The sequence below is a fragment of the Macaca mulatta genome, chromosome 6, assembly GCF_049350105.2.
Source record: "Macaca mulatta isolate MMU2019108-1 chromosome 6, T2T-MMU8v2.0, whole genome shotgun sequence".
Taxonomy (NCBI): Eukaryota; Metazoa; Chordata; class Mammalia; order Primates; family Cercopithecidae; genus Macaca; species Macaca mulatta.
This window is the reverse complement of record NC_133411.1, coordinates 69,225,224-69,246,708: the sequence shown is the minus strand read 5'-3', so window position 1 is coordinate 69,246,708 and position 21,485 is coordinate 69,225,224. Positions and strand designations below refer to the sequence as shown.

Sequence of the window (21,485 nt, the reverse complement as noted above, 5' to 3'; positions counted from 1 at the left end):
CACCTTCTTTGTGAGGTTTGAAGAATGCTGAGGATATCACACATTTTAGATCTACACATAAACTTGGTCTTACTGGAGCACACTATAAAGTAGCACTGCCACTATCCCATCCAATCAAATACACAGGACAAAGACAGGCAAAGTGGGTTCAGGCTGGTATACCACATTGCTCAAAAAATGCATAAAAGCACATGCAACCTTTTTCTGGCTAAGAGTTAAAAGAAATTAAAAATGACATTTAGGCTGGGCATGGTGGCTCATGCCTGTAATCCCAGCACTTTGAGAGGCCAAGGCAGGCAGATCGCTTAGAGCCCAGGAGTTCAAAACCAGACTGGGCAACATGGTGAAACCCAGTCTCCATGAAAAATACAAAAATTAGCCAGGCATGGTGCCCAGCGCCTGTAGTCCCAGCTGCTTGGGAGGCTAAGGTGGGAGGATCACTTGAGCCTGGGAGGTGGAGGTTGCAGTGAGCCAAAATCACTGCCAGCCTGGATGACAGAAAGAGACCATCTTAAAAAAGAAGACACCTAATTGAAGACACATTTGGAGGTTTAAGGTGGTTACAGAGGAGGAACTAAGGTATTGGGCAGATGTCTCCCTTTTAGACACATTTGCCAAACTTACTGCCAAATATGGTCTGACACAACTTTTCAGTACACTGTGCCAACCCAATGCTATTTGCACACACTCTCTAGTAAGTCAGCAAAGGGAACTGACTCCATCTTTCAGTGATGAGCCCATTAGACAAACCTAAGTACTGAAAACCGCTAAGTGGTAGAAGAGAACATAATCACACTGTTTACTGTGAGACAAAGTCTTCACTGGATTAAAATAAAAGCACACAAGGGAGGGTGAAATGGAAGGATCACACAAAATATATCTGAGATGCCTCTAAAATAAAAGAGCTGTCAAATCAAAAACAAAGTTTAGAATGTTCCATTCTTATTACAGCAACTATATCAAGCACTGCTATATTTCTGTGTCCCATCATAGAAACTGCCATTCCCAAACATTTTTCAAAATTCAGCGTGTCAGTCATTCCCTATCCAAGAAGCTGATTGATAAAATACATATATATATAATTTTTTTTTTTTTGAGACAGAGTCCCGCTCTGTCGCCCAGGCTGGAGTGCAGTGGCACGATCTCAGCTCACTGCAACCTCTGCCTCCTGGGTTCAACCAATTCTCCTGCCTCAGCATCCCAAAGAGCTGGGACTACAAGCGCCCACCTCCACGAATGGCTAATTTTTGTATTTTTAGTGGAGATGTTGGCCAGGCTGTTTTCCAACTCCTGACCTCAGGTGATTCGCCTGCCTCAACTTCCCAAAATGCCGGGATTATAAGCGTGGGCCACCATGCCTGGCATGTGTCACATTTCAAAAAGGTTATGAACCATAATAGGGCAGGGGTCAGCAAACTTTTTCTGTAAAGAGCCAGTTAGTAAATATCTTAGGCTTTGAAGGCCAAAGTTTCTGTCACAACTACTCAAATCTGCCATTAGACCATGAAATTAGTCACTGACAATACATTAAATGCTATGGTCTGAATGGTTTTTTTGTCCCCCCAAAATTTGGGGGTGTTTGGTGGTGGAACCTCTGAGGAACGATTAGGTCATGAGGGCAGAACCCTCGTAAATGGGATTAGTGTCCTTATACAAGGGCATGCATGACCCCCTCATTCTTCCCACCATGTGAGGTCACAGCAAGAAGGTATCATCTATGAACCAGGAATAGGGCTCACATCAGACACTGAATTTGCCAGCACCTTGATCTTGGGTTGCCCAGCCTCCAGAACTCTAGGAAACTAAATTTCTGTTGTTTTTAAGCCATCCAGTTTATGGTATCTTGCTATAGTAGCCCCAAATGACTAAGACATAAACTAATGAGTATGGATGTGTTACAATAAAGCTTTATTTATAGACTCTGAAATTTGAATTTCATGTAATTTTCACATCACAAAATATTATTCTTTTGACTTTTTTTCCAACCACTAAAAAAAAAGGTAAAAAACATTCTTAGTTTGCAGGCTATACAAAAACAGGTAGATCTGGCCTATGGGCCACAATTTTCAGATCCTTGACAATAGGCTGCTCTAATATTCAAGAATGTATACGCAAAAACACCTACCAACTACAATTTTAGAATTATGTTACCTTTGAATCTAAAGGGGCTGGAGTATGCTATTCTGTTTTCTGAAATAGAAACTATGGGCCAGGCATGGTGGTGCATGCCTGTAGTCCCAGCTACTCAGGAGGCTGAGGTGGGAGGATCACTTGAGCCCAGGAGGTTGAGGCTGCAGTGAGCTGTGATCACGCCACTGTATTTCAACCTGGGTGAAACAGTGAGACCTAGAAAAGAGAGAAAGAGAAAGAAAGGAAAGAGAGGAAGAAAGAAGAGAAGAGAAGAGAGGAAGGAAAGAGAGAGAAACAAACAAACTATCCTATAGAGACTACTTAAAACTCTTGGCCTCTAAAGTTAATACCAAAATGTTAAATGAGAAATTGTGTCTTTTTAATAACCTTTAAACATATTTTAGCTTACCTCAGGAATGACTTAAACCTCAGCAGTGCTCATATTAGCACAGTATTTTTATGTCCATCCTTGATAGCTAGGGTATCTCCCCACCCCCCAAGCCAACTAATCATTAAGGCACTGTGCCAATAGTAAGTTTCCGTAATATGATACCAGCTATTTCCAGAAGCTTCATTAGAAAATATGTTGAGTCTAAAATAAGCATGAGAACACTTTGGGATCAGAGATGAGACTGTCGAGAACAAGGGCTTAGTCAACCTTCTGTGAGCTCAGCAGAAGTGTACAAGATAAGTACTATAAAATCATATAGGCAGTTCTGTTACTATTCAAAACTGGTTCTATACATCACTAGATTACACAGTATTCTTACCAATTCTATACAACAATTCTGAATAACCAAGAGGTTACTCTGATTCCATGATGACACTTTGCATGAGTTGATGTGATCGTTCTTGTATGGATACCCTTGTAAACTGGTGCTGTTAGCCTGTACTGAACCTTTTCCATTTGATTGGCCTCAGTGGGTTCAGATCTAACACATTCCTTGCAGGCAGTGCCTCCTGTGGGGTGGGGAAAGGAGGGCAGAGTCTCCAATATGTCAGCTGTCTCCCTACAATATCTCTAAAAAACATCTACAGTGGCTCAAGAACAGTGTTTTTCAAATAGTGGGTTCCTGAACCACTAAGAGGTGATAGGCCAATGCTGTGTTGTCACAGAAAGCATTTTTTAATGGAAATGAAACAGTATTATTGAGAACATCAGCAAGCATGGCATGTTTTAGGGGTAAGTCTTGTCTTGTGAAAATCTGTTTCTGTTATTTACAGTATGTGTGTACTGGGTTGTGATGCAAATTTTCTTACTTTCAGGGAGTAGCAGTCTTAAAAATGGCTTGAAATGCCTGCCAGACCTAAACAGACATAAAAGATAAGTAAGTAATCAGGAGAGCAGTCAGACCTGGAAATAAAAACTGCAGTCATCACTTCATGGCAGAGAAAGCTTTGGGATAATTGGTATAATCTAAGAAAAGGGCATCAGGTAGGAGAAAAGTGCCCAGCCTTAGAAGATAGGGACACCAACATTTAGAGGGCAGATAGAGGAAGAGCCACCAAAACTAGATGAAGGAGTGGCCAGAGAGGTGGGAGGAAAATCATGAGGTGAGGCTCCCCGTGCAAGCTTCCTATACTACAGGGAAAACCTGTAAAACTAAAAGTTAAGGCTGCCCGTAGTGGCTCACAACTGTAACCTCAGCACTTTGGGAGGCCAAAGTGGGCACATCACCTGAGGTCGGGAGTTGGAGACCATCCTGGCCAAAATGGTGCAACCCCATCAAAATACAAAAATTAGCCAGCATGGTGGCACACACCTGTAATTCCAGCTATTCAGGTGGCTGAGGCACAAGAATTGCTTGAACCAGGGAGGCAGAGGCTGCAGTAAGCCAAGATTGGGCCATTGCATTCCAGCCTGGGGGACAGAGCGACACTCTGTCTCAGAAAAAAGAAAAAAAAAGTTAGTAAGAAAGTATATCTCAGGCCGGGCACAGTGGCTCATGCCTATAATCCCAGCACTTTGAGAGGCCGAGGCGGGCAGATCATGAGGTCAGGAGATGGAGACCCCATCCTGGCTAACACGGTGAAACCCTGACTCTACTAAAAAAAAATACAAAAAAAAATTAGCCAGGCGTGGTGGCGGGCACCTGTAGTCCCAGCTACTCGGGAGGCTGAGGCAGGAGAATGGTGTAAACCCGGGAGGCGGAGGTTGCAGTGAGCCAAGATCATGCCACTGCACTCCAGCCGGGCAACAGAGCAAGACTCTGTCTCAAAAAAAAAAAAAAAAAAAGGCATATCTCAATTTCCCATTTTAAAAAAATAAGGCATGAATGATTAAGGGTTAGAGAACATTTATAAAGACAAGACAGTAAAAAAAGATGCTACAGAGCCTGGAAATTTACTTACTTTGCTGACACATATCTAGGAATACTCACTTGATATTTTATGGTAAGTACTGTATACCAAGAGAGGATGTTGGTATCCATTTAAACCACCTATTTCCATATTTGAAGACATGTGGGAGACTCACATAATGGTTAATCATTTTAGGTTTGTCTGTTAGTGTTCTCAAGGCACCAAACCACACCACAGTGAATCTTGTCCTTAAAGCATGTTTTCCACAATCTTCTTGCAAATTTCACACTAAATTTCCTGCGAGGAAAGGATACTACTTAATAATCTGGAAGCAAATGCTTTCAACATAAAGTATAATAGAATAACAGGGTTGCCTTTTGTTTAGATTGGAGTTGTCCCAAAGTTTTATCCTGAGTCCCTGTCGTTAGAAGCCACAGCTTCTAATCTTCTGGGCAGCAACCTCAGTTGGAGTTAAGGGGGTTCCCTGGAAACAAACATGAGAATCTAGTATCATGACTACTTTAAATGTCTTTGTCTAGTTCATAACTTCTTACAAATAACGTGTCAGTACTCTTGGTCTTAACAAAACAGGACATTTCTGTAGTGGGACGCTTTCTTTTTCAATATTTACTTAGAGAAGAGGTAACTGCTCAGGACAATTAGTATGTTACAGAATCAGGATGATGCTGCTGAAATGGGCCTTAAAAATTATCTTGCCAAGTTCCCTCATTTAACAGATAAGAAACTGGAGCTTTTCCCAGGTGATCCAAAGGAAAGAACCTGGCTGTCAGAAGCAGTCAGATGAGGGTTTCAACCCCACTTCTATTACTTTTTCATCAAAGTCAGTTTCTTCATTTGTAAAATAAAAACTACCAATCTCACACAGGGTAATTAAAAGGAAGCAATGTGTTTAAAGCACTTGGCACAGTGCTGGCACATGGTGGGTACTCAAAAGTAAGTCCCTCTCCTTCAGCCCAGGGAAAAGTCTACATTGGGACCTACTCCCACTCCTCTGAGACTTTACCCCCCGCCCAAAACACACACATACACAAGGAAAAAGACCACAAGAATATATATGTATTTCATCTTTTTATTGGTCCTGATTTAAATATAAATTTAACATTAAGGGGCTTCTTATATAACACACCTAAATTCAAACTCAATCCAAAAGATGGCAATGGTTTAAGGAAAGGGTAGAGAAAGAAGAAAACCAAGGAGCCTCAGTGAGACAAGGGGAAAACAAGCAAGTCCAACATCACAGAAGTCAAAGTTGGAATTCCATATAAATGACTACTGGTATCAAAAGCCAGGAAAAGATCAAAGAGAAACAGAAGCTGAAATAACCCATTGTATTGGCTATAAAATCAGTGGTGACCTTGAAGAGAGATGTTCCAAAGGTGAGGGTAAAAAACTAAAGCCAGTAACAGAAATCAAAATAAAAATAAGTGCTAGATAAGTAAAATCAATGGAAATAGCCACTCATTTGAAGTGCTCAGCAGTAAGGAGACAAATCAAACAATTACCATGTGTGGGGGCAAGATAAAAGAGTAGGAGATAAGAGCACAGGCTCTGAAACCACACTGCCCGGATTCACATCCCAACTCTACCAAGTAGTAGCTATGTGACCTCAGGAGAACTACTTACCTTCTCCATGCCTATTTCCACATCTGTAAAGCAAGCTTAAAAATGTTACTTCCTCTGCCAGTTATTTTTCTGTTGGTTCTCAACTCTTCTCTGTATTACAAGGGAATAGAAGTCTATAAACTATATTTTCCAAACACCCTTGTCAACTTCCTTCCAGTTGGGTTCCACTCACAAGAAACACTGTCAAGAGACTGCAAGGTGAGAGAAAGAAAAGGCCTTTTTTGTTTCCTGGTTCTAGTGATACCTCCAACAGCAGCAACAGACAACTGTAGGCTCCATCATCATCTGTGGTGGCTCCAAAACAGCAGAACCAATGAAGATCTCCAGCAGACCTGCAGGGCATGCACTTTAGGCAGCAGCAGACACCTGATATTTGATAATATCCTCTTCTCCTTTTTACTCATTCAACAATCAACATTCATTCTCACACACAAACACACACACACACACACACACACTATCTCTCTATCTCTATCTCTCTCTGCTTTTCTGGTCCAACATCACTTTCCCAACACACACTTTTTTTCCTTTTTGTTCCTCCAGCCCTTTCAACATCACTATAACCAATACCCTGCATTAAATCTTTCTCTGCTTAAAACATCTATCTAATGGCAGGTTTTTGGTGAGGTTTTTTTCCCCCATTTTTCTGACTGGACACTAACTGACAGCACCTACTTCTTACACTTGTTTTGAAAATGAAATTAGTTTAGAAAGTAGAGACTTTAGATCACTACCTGACTCCTAGAAAGCACTTTATCAATATTAACAATTGTTGCTCTTCAAGCATCAAACCCACATCCAAAATCGAGTTCCTTGTCTCCCATACAGAATCTAATTCTGAAAACAGTCCCATCATCCTTTCCCTCACCCAGGCTCCAAATCTGAGGTGCTTTTCTTCACATCATATGCAAAATCTGCGGGTCCTCTCTTTAGCAAGTCCACCCATCTTCATTCACCCAGTGTAAGCCTTTAACGAGCCTGGATCAAGGCCCTCCCCCTCCCCAGGGATTTCTCTGCTTGCAGGCTCTAGGTCATTCTACAGGTGCCCCAGAGTATTTTTTATTTTATTTTATTTTATTTTATTTTATTTTATTTTATTTATTTTTTATTTTATTTTATTTTATTTGAGACAGAGTCTCGCTCTGTCGCCCAGGCTGGAGTGCAGTGGCGGGGCAGTCAGATCACGTCATTCCCCACAAACAAAAAAAGTGGTACCCAAGGTCACAAGTCCATTCAGCCACATACGGCCTTCCTGAACCTCTGCCTTCTTTCTTAACAGTAGTTCTCACTATACCTGTCTCCTATTTGCGCCCTCAAATCTTGTACCCCAACCACAAGAGAAATCCCTGGCATTCCCCAAACCCCCGCCTTTGGTCCCTCCATATATGGATGGAATGCCTTCTGTGATCCACTCCCACTGCAGAGCCTTTGTTAGATCCTTTCCATCTCAATCAGAACCTCTCTTATTCTTCTTCAGCATTTCACCAAACCATCACTAACATAATTTACCACTATGTGTGTTGTATGTATTGTGCTCCTAATGAGACTAACATTCATTACACCTGAAACGTCCTCTATACAGCAGAGCTTCCCCATATGAGAGATTAAAGTTCCAAGACAGCAATACCTCAGCTCTTGAGCCAGCCAACACCTGTGGCATCCAATCACCAGCCCAGCCTGTTAGCAGCTTATCTACAATTAGAAATCACCTCCTATCCTAGTGCAGTACAAATTATTTTCTGTGTGCTATGAAGTAAAAGAGACTGGGAAGCACTGCTCTACAGCGTCTGGTTCAGCACCTTAAACACAAAACAATAGCACTGGTCTTCCACCAGAGCTCAAGAAATGGAAAGAACTCCTTCTCTATTTCCAAATTTTTACTAGCAGCATTTCCTTGTACTTGTAAAAGCTCTCAAGTAAAACCATACCAATTCCTCACCTGTTTACAATTTTCTTAATTTTTGGAATGTGAATAAAAAAAGTGAATAAATGAAAACACAGAACTTTTAAATGTAAGAAGACTATATATTCCAGACTCATTTGTATTCATAAATATTAGATTTTATTTTGGACCATTTAACACATAACTGGATTCTGGCAGTCAATTGGAATTCAGAACACAGTTTCCTATCAAGGGGGAAAACTGTGGTGTGCTTCTTAGGCTTCCATTTTTTAATAAATACTTTAAAACAATACTGCTTCAAATAACAGCAGTTAAATACTGCTGTCTGGGGGGGGAAAAGCATTAACTTAAAAGAATGAGGAAATACATGATTTTTTTGCAGAGATTTCTGGGGATGTTCAAGATCCTTTCAAGGGCTTAAAAGGTTCAAGACATTATTTCTAACTTTAAAATTTTGTAAGATGCATTTTCCTTGTTACAAGGCTATCACTGTAGTAACTTTATCAGCCATGTATAATGACAATTGAAACAAAAAGAACAGAAAAAAGAGAACATTGGAAAAGTAAAGGGGGCAAGGAAATAACTAGAGGCAAAGAAGACATACAAAATGGTGGAACTTAGTTTTGAGCAATAAATGACAGGAGAGATACGAAAAGAAAAACCATTCAGGATATTCCAGGAAAGCTGTCAAAAATTGAGGCGGCAACTTTCCCATGACTGCCATAAGATGGCGCTAACAACCAAGGACAGCTTGGTAACTCATTAAATAGGAAGAGTAGGGTTAAAACAGGTCCTGGAGTAAACAGGCAATTTTTTTTAAAATCCTTCAAAGGTATAAGGTAAGGTTTCCAAATTTATAGACACCTGTGAAAACATTTCCCTAGCCAACAGACAAATTATAAAAGGATGGTTTAGTTTTCATAAAGCTATGATTATTTCATTAAGAAGATTGCCTTCTATTCTGAGATTATTTTTGAATTCTATTAGAATGTTTTGTTTTAAACGGTAATTACTACATGAGCCAGTTCTGGGTGTGTTTACCCACAGATACACGCTTTGAGAGCTCTGTATCTCAAGTGAGCTGATGACTGCCAGACCCCATTTCTCAGGCTCCTAGATCAGCTGGCTTTTCTCTGAGTTCAGTCTATGAGAGGCACTGGTGGAAAACTGGCAGGTGAGAAGGAAGGAAGGATTCACAACATTTCTCCCATTCCTTCCATCTCTTCTTTCGGTACTGTTTCCAGCAATGGCTGCACTGCTTCCATGACTCCAGCTCCTACTTGCCCCTACCAGGAGGTTCCAGTCTCCTGAGGCGAACCCTGGCTCCTTAGCCTCACCCTAGTGAGTGTATTATCTTTGTGTATTACCTTCATGCTGCTTTAAAAGGCCTCATCATTCAATCTAGCTTGCTGTTTCAGCCGCACAACCTGCATAACTAATCCCCTGTACTGAATTCCTGTTTCAAAAACTTAAGAGTGGTTTCTCTTTCCTAGGTGGACCCTGACCACTACATTAGGCCAGTGGTTCTATGTGTATCAGAATCACCAGGAATGCTTACTAAAACCCAGAAGCTAGGCCCCATCTCCAGAGTTTCCCAGTCAGTATGTCTATGTGAAGCCCAAGAATGTGTATCTCTAACAAATTAAGAGGTGATGATGATGCTATTAAACCGGAGACTACATTTTGAAAAATACTACAAAAAAGCAAAGAATTGAACATCTTACGCTGGTCTGTTTCTCCTTTTTACAAACTGGATAGTAAAATCCAAGACTCAAGAAAACCCATACTTCTGTCTTCATACAAAATATATATATATCAAATCTGTAAGACAGCTTATTACTACGAAAGACAATGTTTTTAAGGAATGAGGGTTTTATCTTATTTTAATTTTCACAGCCAAGCCCAAAGGAATGATTTTTTAAAGTAAATATAGTATGTTGGTGCAAAAGTAATTACAATTTTTGCCCTTACTTTCAATAATTTCATTAATAGCATTCATTGTATTTTACCAGAAATAAAATCCCAAATATCATAACCAACCCACTGAACTTCTATGAAAATAAAATGAATCCTAACTCATATTATTGTAAATAACTCAGCCAATGAAGTCTGAAACATACAAAATAAGTAATTGGCAGATAGTTCTTCTGCCTTAAAATTTAAGATAAAAAACAGTCTCAAATAATGTGAAGGGCAACTTAAAAAGAGTGTTCTGAAGCGGGCCATGGTGGTGTGCACCTGTAGTCCCAGCTACTTGGGAGACTGAGGCAGGAAAATCACCTGAACCCAAGAGTTCGGGGCTACAGTAAGCCATGATCCCGACACTGCGCTCCAGCTTGGACAACAGAGCAAGACTCCATCTCTGCCGAAACACATGCACACGCACACACAGTGTTTTGAAACTAAGGTTTAAGAATCACTACAGTGTTTAGATTTATGCTCGCAAAAAGTTAAAATCAAGTATGTAATCAAATCATAGCTGAATTGTATACATAAACAGAAAGAACTTATTATGAGACCAAAGAGCCTAGGGACTAGCACGAATTAAAAAATAATGAAGCCACTATGTAATTTTAAATTTCCTAGTAGTCACATTTTAAAAATTAAACTAAACAGGCTAAATTAATTCTAATAATACTTTTAACAGAAAATATTATCATTTCAATAAACTGCTCATAATGTTTTACATTCCTTTTATTGCACTAAGTCTTCAAAATCTGGTGCATGTGTTACACTTTCAGTAATCTCAATTCCAGCCTGCCACATGGCTACCACATCAGACACCAAAATTACAGATGAATAAAAATTCGCTAGTCTCTTTACTGAACAGATTGATATTTAGCATAATGATAACAATCTACTATCCTTTTCTACAAATTAATTGTAAATTATATTTTTTAAAAGTTTAAAGTTTTAAATGTATTGTTCTCAAACACTTAGTTATAAAACCAAGTTAACATTCTGGCTCTTCACCCAAATTCATAAAGCAAGTCCTTAGAGACTTACAAAGAGACTTAGACTCCCACACAATAATAATGGGAGACTTTAACACCCCACTGTCAACATTAGACAGATCAACGAGACAGAAAGTTAACAAGGATATCCAGGAATTGAACTCAACTCTGCATCAAACGGAACTAATAGACATCTACAGAACTCTCCACCCCATATCAATAGAATATATATTCTTCTCAGCACCACATCACACTTATTCCAAAACTGACCACATAGTTGGAAATAAAGCACTCCTCAGCAAATGTAAAAGAATAGAAATTATAACAAACTGTCTCTCAGACCATAGTGCAATGAAACTAGAACTCAGGACTAAGAAACTCAATCAAAACTGCTCAACTACATGGAAACTGAACAACCTGCTCCTGAATGACTACTGGGTACGTAACAAAATGAAGGCAGAAATAAAGATGTTCTTTGAAACCAATGAGAACAAAGATACAACATACCAGAACCTTTGGGACACATTCAAAGCAGTGTGTAGAGGGAAATTTATAGCACTAAATGCCCACAAGAGAAAGCTGGAAAGATCTAAAATTGACACCCTAACATCACAATTAAAAGAACTAGAGAAGCAAGAGCAAACACATTCAAAAGCTAGCAGAAGGCAAGAAATAACTAAGATCAGAGCAGAACTGAAGGAGATAGAGACACAAAAAACCCGTCAAAAAATCAAAAAATCCAGGAGCTGGCTTTTTGAAAAGATCAACAAAATTGATAGACTGCTAGCAAGACTAATAAAGAAGAAAAAAGAGAAGAATCAAATAGACGCAGTAAAAAATGACAAAGAGGATATCACCACCAACCCCACAGAAATACAAACAACCATCAGAGAATACTATAAATACCTCTATGCAAATAAACCAGAAAACCTAGAAGAAATGGATAAATTCCTGGACATATACACTCTCCCAAGACTAAACCAGGAAGAAGTTGAATCCCTGTCAATAGACCAACAGCAGGCTCTGAAATTGAGGCAATAATTAATAGCCTACCAACCAAAAAAAGTCCAGGACCAGATGGATTCACAGCTGAATTCTACCAGAGGTACAAGGAGGAGCTGGTACCATTCCTTCTGAAACTATTCCAATCAATAGAAAAAGAGAGAATCCTCCCTAACTCATTTTAGGAAGCCAACATCATCCTGATACCAAAGCCTGGCAGAGACACAACAAAAAAAGAGAATTTTAGACCAATATCCCTGATGAACATTGATGCAAAAATCCTCAATAAAATACTGGCAAACCAAATCCAGCAGCATATCAAAAAGCTTATCCACCATGATTAAGTGGGCTTCATCCCTGGGATGCAAGGCTGGTTCAACATACGCAAATCAATAAACGTAATCCAGCATATAAACAGAACCAAAGACAAAAAACACATGATTATCTCAATAGATGCCAAAAAGGCCTTTGACAAAATTCAACAGCCCTTCATGCTAAAAACTCAATAAATTTAGTATTGATGGAACGTATCTCAAAATAATAAGAGCTATTTATGACAAACCCACAGCCAATATCATACTGAATGGGCAAAAACTGGAAGCATTCCCCTAAAAACTGGCACAAGTCAGGGATGCCCTCTCTCACCACTCCTATTCAACATAGTGTTGGAAGTTCTGGCCAGGGCAATCAGGCAAGAGAAAGAAATAAAGGGTATTCAATTAGGAAAAGAAGAAGTCAAATTGTCCCTCTTTGCAGATGACATGATTGTCTATTTAGAAAACCCCATTGTCTCAGCCCAAAATCTCCTCAAGCTGATAAGCAACTTCAGCAAAGTCTCAGGATACAAAATCAATGTGCAAAAATCACAAGCATTCTTATACACCAGTAACAGACAAACAGAGAGCCAAATCATGAATCAACTTCCACTCACAATTGCTTCAAAGAGAATAAAATACCTAGGAATCCAACTTACAAGGGATGTGAAGGACCTCTTCAAGGAGAACTACAAACCACTGCTCAATGAAATAAAGAGGACACAAACAAATGGAAGAACATTCCATGCTTATGGATAGGAAGAATCAATATTGTGAAAATGGCCATACTGCCCAAGGTAATTTATAGATTCAATGCCATCCCCATTAAGCTACTAATGACTTTCTTCACAGAATTGGAAAAAACTGCTTTAAAGTTCATATGGAACCAAAAAAGAGCCCGCATTGCCAAGACAATCCTAAGTCAAAAGAAAAAAGCTGGAGACATCACGCTACCTGACTTCAAACTATACTACAAGGCTACAGTAGCCAAAACACCATGATACTGGTATCAAAACAGAGATATAGACCAATGGAACAGAACAGAGCCCTCAGAAATAATACCACACATCTACAACCATCTGATCTTTGACAAACCTGACAAAAACAAGAAATGGGGAAAGGATTCCCTGTTTAATAAATGCTGCTGGGAAAACTGGCTAGCCATAAGTAGAAAGCTGAAACTGGATTCCTTCCTTACTCCTTATACAAAAATTAATTCAAGATAGATTAGAGACTTAAATGTTAGACATAAAACCATAAAAACCCTAGAAGAAAACCTAGGCAATACCATTCAGGACATACGCATGGGCAAGGACTTCATGTCTAAAACACCAAAAGCAACGGCAACAAAAGCCAAAATTGACAAATGGGATCTCATTAAACTAAAGAGCTTCTGCACAGCAAAAGAAACTACCATCAGAGTGAACAGGCAACCTACAGAATGGGAGAAAATTTTTGCAATCTACTCATCTGACAAAGGGCTAATATCCAGAACCTACAAAGAATTCAAACAAATTTACAAGAAAAAAACAAACAACCTCATCAAAAAGTGGGCAAAGGATATGAACAGATACTTCTCAGAAGACATTTATGCAGCCAACAGACACATGAAAAAATACTCAGCATCACTAGCCATCAGAGAAATGCCAATCAAAACCACAATGAGATACCATCTCACACCAGTTAGAATGGAAATCATTAAAGAGTCAGGAAACAACAGGTGCTGGAGAGGATGCAGAGAAATAGGAACACTTTTACACTGTTGGTGGGACTGTAAACTAGTTCAACCATTGTGGAAGACAGTGTGGCGATTCCTCAAGGATCTAGAACTAGAAATACCATTTGACCCAGTCATCTCATTACTAGGTATATACCCAAAGGATTACAAATCATGCTGCTATAAAGACACATGCACATGTATGTTTATTGCAGCACTATTCACAATAGCCAAGACTTGGAACCAACCCAAACGTCCATCAGTGACAGACTGGATTAAGAAAATGTGGCTCATATACACCATAGAATACTATGCAGCCATAAAAAGGATGTGTTTATGTCCTTTGTAGGGACATGGATGCAGTTGGAAACCATCATTCTCAGCAAACTATCGCAAAACAGAAAAACCAAACACTGTATGTTCTCAGTCATGGGTGGGAATTGAACAATGAGAACACTTGGACACAGGAAGGGGAACATGACACATCAGGGCCTGTCGTGGGGTGGGGGGTAGGGGGAGGGATAGCATTAGGAGACATACCTAACGTAAATGACGAGTTAATGGGTGTAGCACACCAACATGGCACATGTATACATACGTTAACAAATCTGCACGCTGTGTACATGTACCCTAGAACTTAAAGTATAAACAATAACAATAATAATAATAGACCTAAAAGCAAGCATGAACATACACAGGTAATACTCCAAAAAATGATTTCAATTAATTTTCTATTGTCAACATAGTTATATTGGGCATATATTATATTTAGCACTTTGCTAAGTGTTCTGAGGACACAGTGGAGTCTTACCAAAGAAACAAAATGATGTGTCCAAGTGCATGGTGAAGCCAATGTTTTATTGTTTTTCTTTTTGCTTTTATTTCTGGAGGTCAAACAAACATAGTTTAACATGTCAGAGAATAGATCACTGAGAAAGGTAGTCATTGAAATATTTTTACTGAGTTTGGATAACTCTAGGTGAATAATGTAAGCAAGGCCAGAGGTAGCATGGTAGGCAGCCCCTAAGAAAGCCCCCAATGATCACTGCCTGTTGCATTATAGAATGAATACCTAGTTGAGGTGTATATTATCCAAAGTGCTATGGAATGAAAAGAAAAATAAATAAAAAGAAAAACCTTTAATAGGAAATATTTTTAAAATACAGTCTAAGAATGGAATCTATAACAAGAGGCAAACTATAAGTCATAAAATGGTGCTGTGAGAAACTCCCTCAACTGTCCTTAATATTTAAAATCCAGGGTATGATAATTGTTTACTCTAGAATCAAGTGATGTATGAATTTACATTAGACCCTAAAGAAATGCAGGGGGATTGAAATGGAGCCTCTAATATCAAACAACTTCTGAGCCCCTCAAAAATAATGGACTGTTCCTTCACTTATCAGAAAGTGAGTTTTCTTTTGCACATAAAACTCTTGCCATAAGCATAAATGTACTTGTGTGTATGTGCAAGAGTAGTGAGATAATTACATACCTTTGGGGCTTAAATACATCTGGTGTCACGTCACATCTAAGGCATACAGTTATTTCATTTTGAACCATTCACTCCAGAGAGTAATTATTCATCCCGTAACTTGGTCATAAAATGCAGAGCTTACTCAGTATTTCAGCAACTGTATACCATAGGTAGACTTTTACATGGTACTTCTATAAATCAGATAACCAAAACATGTACCTTAATAAGTTGAAGTGCTAAAATTATGGTGAGTTATATAGACTTCCTAAGCTTTTAACTTGTGCCCAGTCTACATAGAAAACTGCAAATGCTACAGGCAGATCCAGCTATGGAATAAACTTGAACAGGCCGGCGGTTCACTAATTTGAGCAGGGATAAGTATGATGGCAGCAGGAATGAGGTCACAAGAAGGCACGAAAACACTCAAAAGACCATTCCTGAATGCTGCCTGGAAAGATAACCTTTCCTCATCAGCAAACAGAAGAGTTTCCTAAAACAAAAGGGGGAAAGCACATTTTAAGGCTTGCTCTAAGAGTTAGGTCTTTAAGCTATAATTTGGTAGTAAGAGAATGTCCACAGCATCTGCTGAATCTGTCTACAGGGCTGCCAACACAATCCACAAGAACTCGAAGTTGCGCCTTCCAGTAACTGAGGTGTGTGTGCCTCTACTGCCTCACACAGCTTGTTACACTAATCTCTCTCTGAAGTATGTCCTACATACATTGCCCCAAGTCTCCCACTAAAATCGAGAAAATGGTCATTGTTTCAAGTCAAAGTATTCATGTCACTAAATGTTGTGACTGAAATTATTTTTAAACGTCCAACAAAGAAAAAGTCACCCTCAACTGAGTGTAGTATCAGCTCCAAGGAGCAAGAAGGTATTATATCATGAATGCGCTACACATCCATTACTACTTATCAAGGAAAAAAACCAAAACATATACATTCAGAAATAATGAAACACTGCTCGGAGGCCAGGCCACTAAATCTGAATGGTACCACAGACCAAGGAGGACTGTGAATGACACATATGCAAAAAGACAAGCTGCCTCTAGCAACACTTGGAAAACAAAGTACAACATGATCCCACTTAAGAGCTGGGAGGCTTAGGTGTTCAAGCCTAGCACAGACTTCCCAGATGCTCCTGACAAATGACTTAACATCTCATATCCATTTCCTCAGCCTTGGAATGAGAATACCTTCTCCTCAAAGTTGTTATGAGAGCTAGAAATCATGCTTGTAAAGCACAGAACTGGTACTACTCAAAAGGTGGTCAATATGTTGAGCTGCAACAATATAAAATGGCAAATAAATATGTTTCAAATGAGAGCTCATGCCAATCCTCATCCCAAACAAGATACTGAAAAACTTCAGATTTCTCCAAGACCATTTTGAGACAGAAATGACTTTATGTGGCAGATCATTCTACCCTGCTACTTATGTTAACTTGAGGAAGCAAAGATTAAAAACAAACTGGAAAAAAGCTCAAGCATAAGCAAGAATGCACAGATTAACAGATAAGGAAAAAAAAAAAGTTCAGGCAGACTTTCTATGGCCCACAGTAACCCTGCACATGAGCTCCAAGGTCAGTGCCTTGCCCACCATGACCAAACACAGCTGCTCATCCAAGAGAACTGAGAAGACAGGAAAGAAGAGAACTGACTTATGTATGAGAGCAAAAGGGAGTCTCCTGCTCTAACTACACATGTGCCACCATCTTGCAATCTTTGGCTACAAACAGCACTGTTTGGTTTTTCCCAGTAATACATGCCAAACTGAATGTATCAGACTGTCATATAAATCCACATTCCAAGACAACTGACCTTGATAAAGTACTTACTATAATTAAAACAGCATACCGTTTCTTAAACTCAGATTCTAAGAAAGTGCCTCTAAACATAAAGGTGAATGCAAGTGTACCTTTGGAAAATCTGGGAGTGACCCAAAGTGCCAGAAACACAAAACTAGGCTGTATTTTTCAAACTGGCATATTGTTTGTGTGACAGGTGTGGAGCAATAGATAGATGGAACCACTGAATAGCGTGCCTCCTCCTGGAGAGTTATGAAAATATTCCCAAAGGAAAACACCACTTCCTTCATCCATTTATTCAACAAACTTTTATTGAGAGACAACTATGTGCAAATGGTTGTACTGGTAGCCATGGATACAAACACATGTACACATACATATTCACACACATATTTACAGATTCTGCCCTCCTGGAGCCTACAATCTCATGAGGGAGGACAATCCAAAAAAGAAAAATCACACAAAAAAACTATGATTAGGATTACAAAGGAGGTAATTTGTTGCCAGGATTGTTTCTCTGAGCCAAGATGACAATTAGGGCATGAACCAAGCATAGAAGAGCATTCCAGACAGAAAAAAGAACATGGGCAAAGGCAGGTAGCAGGGCAGCCTGGACGCATCTGAAGAGCAAGGGAGAACATTGCACCGAAGGTGGCTGAGGGTCAAGGCCAGACTATGCTGGGCCTCGTACACCCATAAATGACTTCAGGCCTCTGAACAAAGGGACGCCACTGAAGGTTCTGCACAGGGTAGTTATGGACAACATCATCCTGGCTGCAATATAGATTCTAAGAGCTGAGCCCTGCCTGTCCAAAGTTTGCAAGCTGATTAACACTCTTATACATACACAAAGTCCACTCTTACACATGCATGTGTGTACAAACATAGCACATTAAAATTTTTTAATGGCGCTCTATGGTACAAATTAGAAGTGCAGAAAGGCCACAAACAGGTCAGAAAGGGGGGAAATGCATGATGTGATGGCTAATCCAGTCTAAACTTCACTGAAAATATTAAACTATGGATAGCAAAAATAGAATGTGGAATAGATAGCCTGGGTCATATCACCACAGCTTTCCAAGGCAAGAACTTATGAGAATACCCAAAAATTTTGAAAAAAAACACAAGATTTCAGTTCATAGGCCGGGCGCGGTGGCTCAAGCCTGTAATCCCAGCACTTTGGGAGGCCGAGATGGGCGGATCACGAAGTCAGGAGATCGAGACCATGCTGGCTAACACGGTGAAACCCCATCTCTACTAAAAAATACAAAAAGAAAATTAGCCGGGCGAGGTGGCGGGCGCCTGTAGTCCCAGCTACTCGGGAGGCTGAGGCAGGAGAATGGCGTGAACCCAGGAGGCGGAGCTTGCAGTGAGCTGAGATCCGGCCACTGCACTCCAGCCTGGGCAACAGAGCGAAACTCCGTCTCAAAAAAAAAATAAAATAAAATAAGATTTCAGTTCATAATAAGCCCTTTAAATTGTATTTGAAACTATTTTTCTGAATACTTTATTTGTAAATCTTTAAATTGGGGGAAATGCTAACCAACTATCTTCATTTATTAATGAAAGTTTCCAAAAGAAGGGAATGTAGATCTTAGTACAGTCACATAAGGAATTCAGAAACATAAATCTAAGAGTTGTTCTATCTTCTTCCATCTTCCACTTGCCATGGTACATATCCAGGGAAGTCTGAAAACTAAACCCTAAGTGATGAGGTCAATCCACAAGTGTCCATTCTACACACGAATAACACAGAATTAATTTTAGCTATCCCTTTTCCATTTTCGGCAAATTCTAGAGTTCCAAGTGAAGACAAAAATTCATCAGTCACTAGGGTCAAAAACAAGGGAGAAATTAAGACATTAAGGCATGATACACCTCGATGAATAAAACATGCTCTGTTTAGCTGCACTAGATCAGGCAACAATTATAATAAACTATTAACAAAAATAAATCTGTGGATAGAGAAATTTGTGTTTTAATGGTAATAAGACAGATTCTTTTAAAACAATGTTTCCTTTCTCTAATTATGAAATCAATATATGATGATTACAGAATTTTTGAAAAATACAGAAAAGTAGAAGAAAGTAACAAATGAAGGAAATTAGGTAAAACTGGAGCAATGCGTAACAATGTATTTCCCTTTTGTGTACTATTTAGAATGCAAATACTTTCATGTATTCCCATGTGAGCCTCTTAGCAGGCTTATGATAGAGGTGATAAAGGTATAATTAGTCCCATTTTATAAGGACTTGAGGAAGTCCAGAGCCAGTAGGTGTCCTGCCTATAGGCACACGGATAGTAAGACAAGATGCCTCCTAATGGCTCAGATATCTTCCCCAAGCTCCTGACCATGTGATTAGCAAATGATACATTACTTAAGTGGCTAACTGCAAGTATCTAAAATGAAAGCAGTACCTGTGAACATCAATCTAAGACTGCTAAAATATAACTTCGAGTAAGAATATAAAATATACATATCTTTAAATTGAGAAAAAAAAAGTCAGGGGTGGTGAATCAAACCCATGGAGACTGAGAATCTCTTAACTGCTTCATTTTGGTCTGAATAACCCAGACAGAAATGTATTTCCTATATGAAAGACTGAGGAGAGCCCACTGATGGATACCAGAAATAAGCCAAAGGTCACCTTTCAATCCCAAAAAACACCATCTTCCCTCTCTCTCCCTACACACACAAGTGCACACAGGGCACAATTCTAAACTGATTTATATCTTGCCCTCTTCCTTCTGAGAAACAAGATGTATGGCTAGGGTAATCATAGACTTTATTATCCAAACGGCAACATTTCTACGAGTGAAAGAGGTGACTGTATGGAAAAGAGACGTAAGCCAAGATTGACTGGACAAACGGGAGGTCACCCAACATCTGGATAACCCATCCCTCTCAGGGGCCAAGTACTGAGAGTACAGCCCTATTATTAAATTATTATTCAAAAAACTGCTCTGATATACCCCATTTTATGCAAATTGAGTCTTAAACAAATTCTACCTCAAGAGAAAGTCATCAGCATTTTGGAGACCAGTTTAGTAAACCATTCCTACTATTTAGACAGTGTCATTTCACAACGTGTAAGATCTTGTGGGATATTCTGAAGTTATATGTGTTTTTGCATGTCATCTGTGAGAGGGTGAGTTTGTAAAAACTAAATTTAGTTATACCAGTTTCTTTTAAAAATGAAGTTATCAAATAGAAGGAAAAAGCAATCACTTAATCCCACAAAGGCATTTATAATTCAAAGTTATTTTTCTAGGTGACCCAAAAGTACTGTTCTATACAGGAATATTCAAGTTACTTTCTGTTTAGAAGTTGGAATCGTCTAATAAATAAATTGCTTTCAGAATAGCTTTTGGGCTGATGCTACTATTAGCAAGTTAACAAGCTTCAAGAAAAGGCCTCTTCAAATAAGAAGAAAAAAAAAGAAACCCTACACAGTATTTGGAGAAATATATTGATGACAAACCCAGTACTGAAAACCAGCCTACTTATCCAGCAGTCATATTCCTATTCACCTTCCTAAAAGACTAAGTCACAGCAATTCAGATTCAGAAAATCAAACAGAAATTAGAAACTGGAGCTATTTTTTTTCAATTAAGAGAATTTCATGCAGACACCCACAGGACTGGCATATACTCTACGGCTATCATTCATCCAAGTGACATTTCAATGTCTACTATGCATATAATGCACTGGCACTGTTAATACAGTAGTTGGCTGTTCTAGATTTAAAATTTGCCAGAATTTTTTTCAAACTAGCAGATTCATCTTTCACTCCAAAAAAAGACTTTGTATTTAAATGCTCTGTAATTCTCACCCCAAAAAAACAAGACTAGAAATATCTGCTAAACAATGATAAATTCAAAATGACTACTGCATAACAGTGTATGGTAGAGTATTTTTACATCTGTTAGCACTCCATATTTTTATTCAATTTGATTAGACAACTGATGCTTCCTCCATCAAAGATGCTTAGAAATCTACAATCCTACAAAGGATATTCTGCTTTCTCATAAAAAGAAACTGTCCCTCATTTTCTCTAATTTTTACATTAAGGATGAGTTCCACAGTTGTGTTCTCAAATTTGGAAAAGATCATGAATCAGGCGAGGGTCAGTCTCCACAACAATCCCTTACAGAATTTCAGAAGGTCTACCCACATTCATTGGAGAGACAGAATGCCCCTCAGTCAAGAAAGGAAGCCAGATTATCTAAATG

At 39.1% G+C, this 21,485-nt stretch overlaps 1 protein-coding gene across 1 annotated transcript in view; it reads right to left on the bottom strand.

Annotated features, from left to right (window-relative positions):
* The window catches only part of ZSWIM6 (zinc finger SWIM-type containing 6), a 215,330-nt gene that overhangs the window by 177,301 nt on the left and 16,544 nt on the right, over positions 1-21,485 (bottom strand). The gene's annotated exons all lie outside the window — the stretch shown is intronic.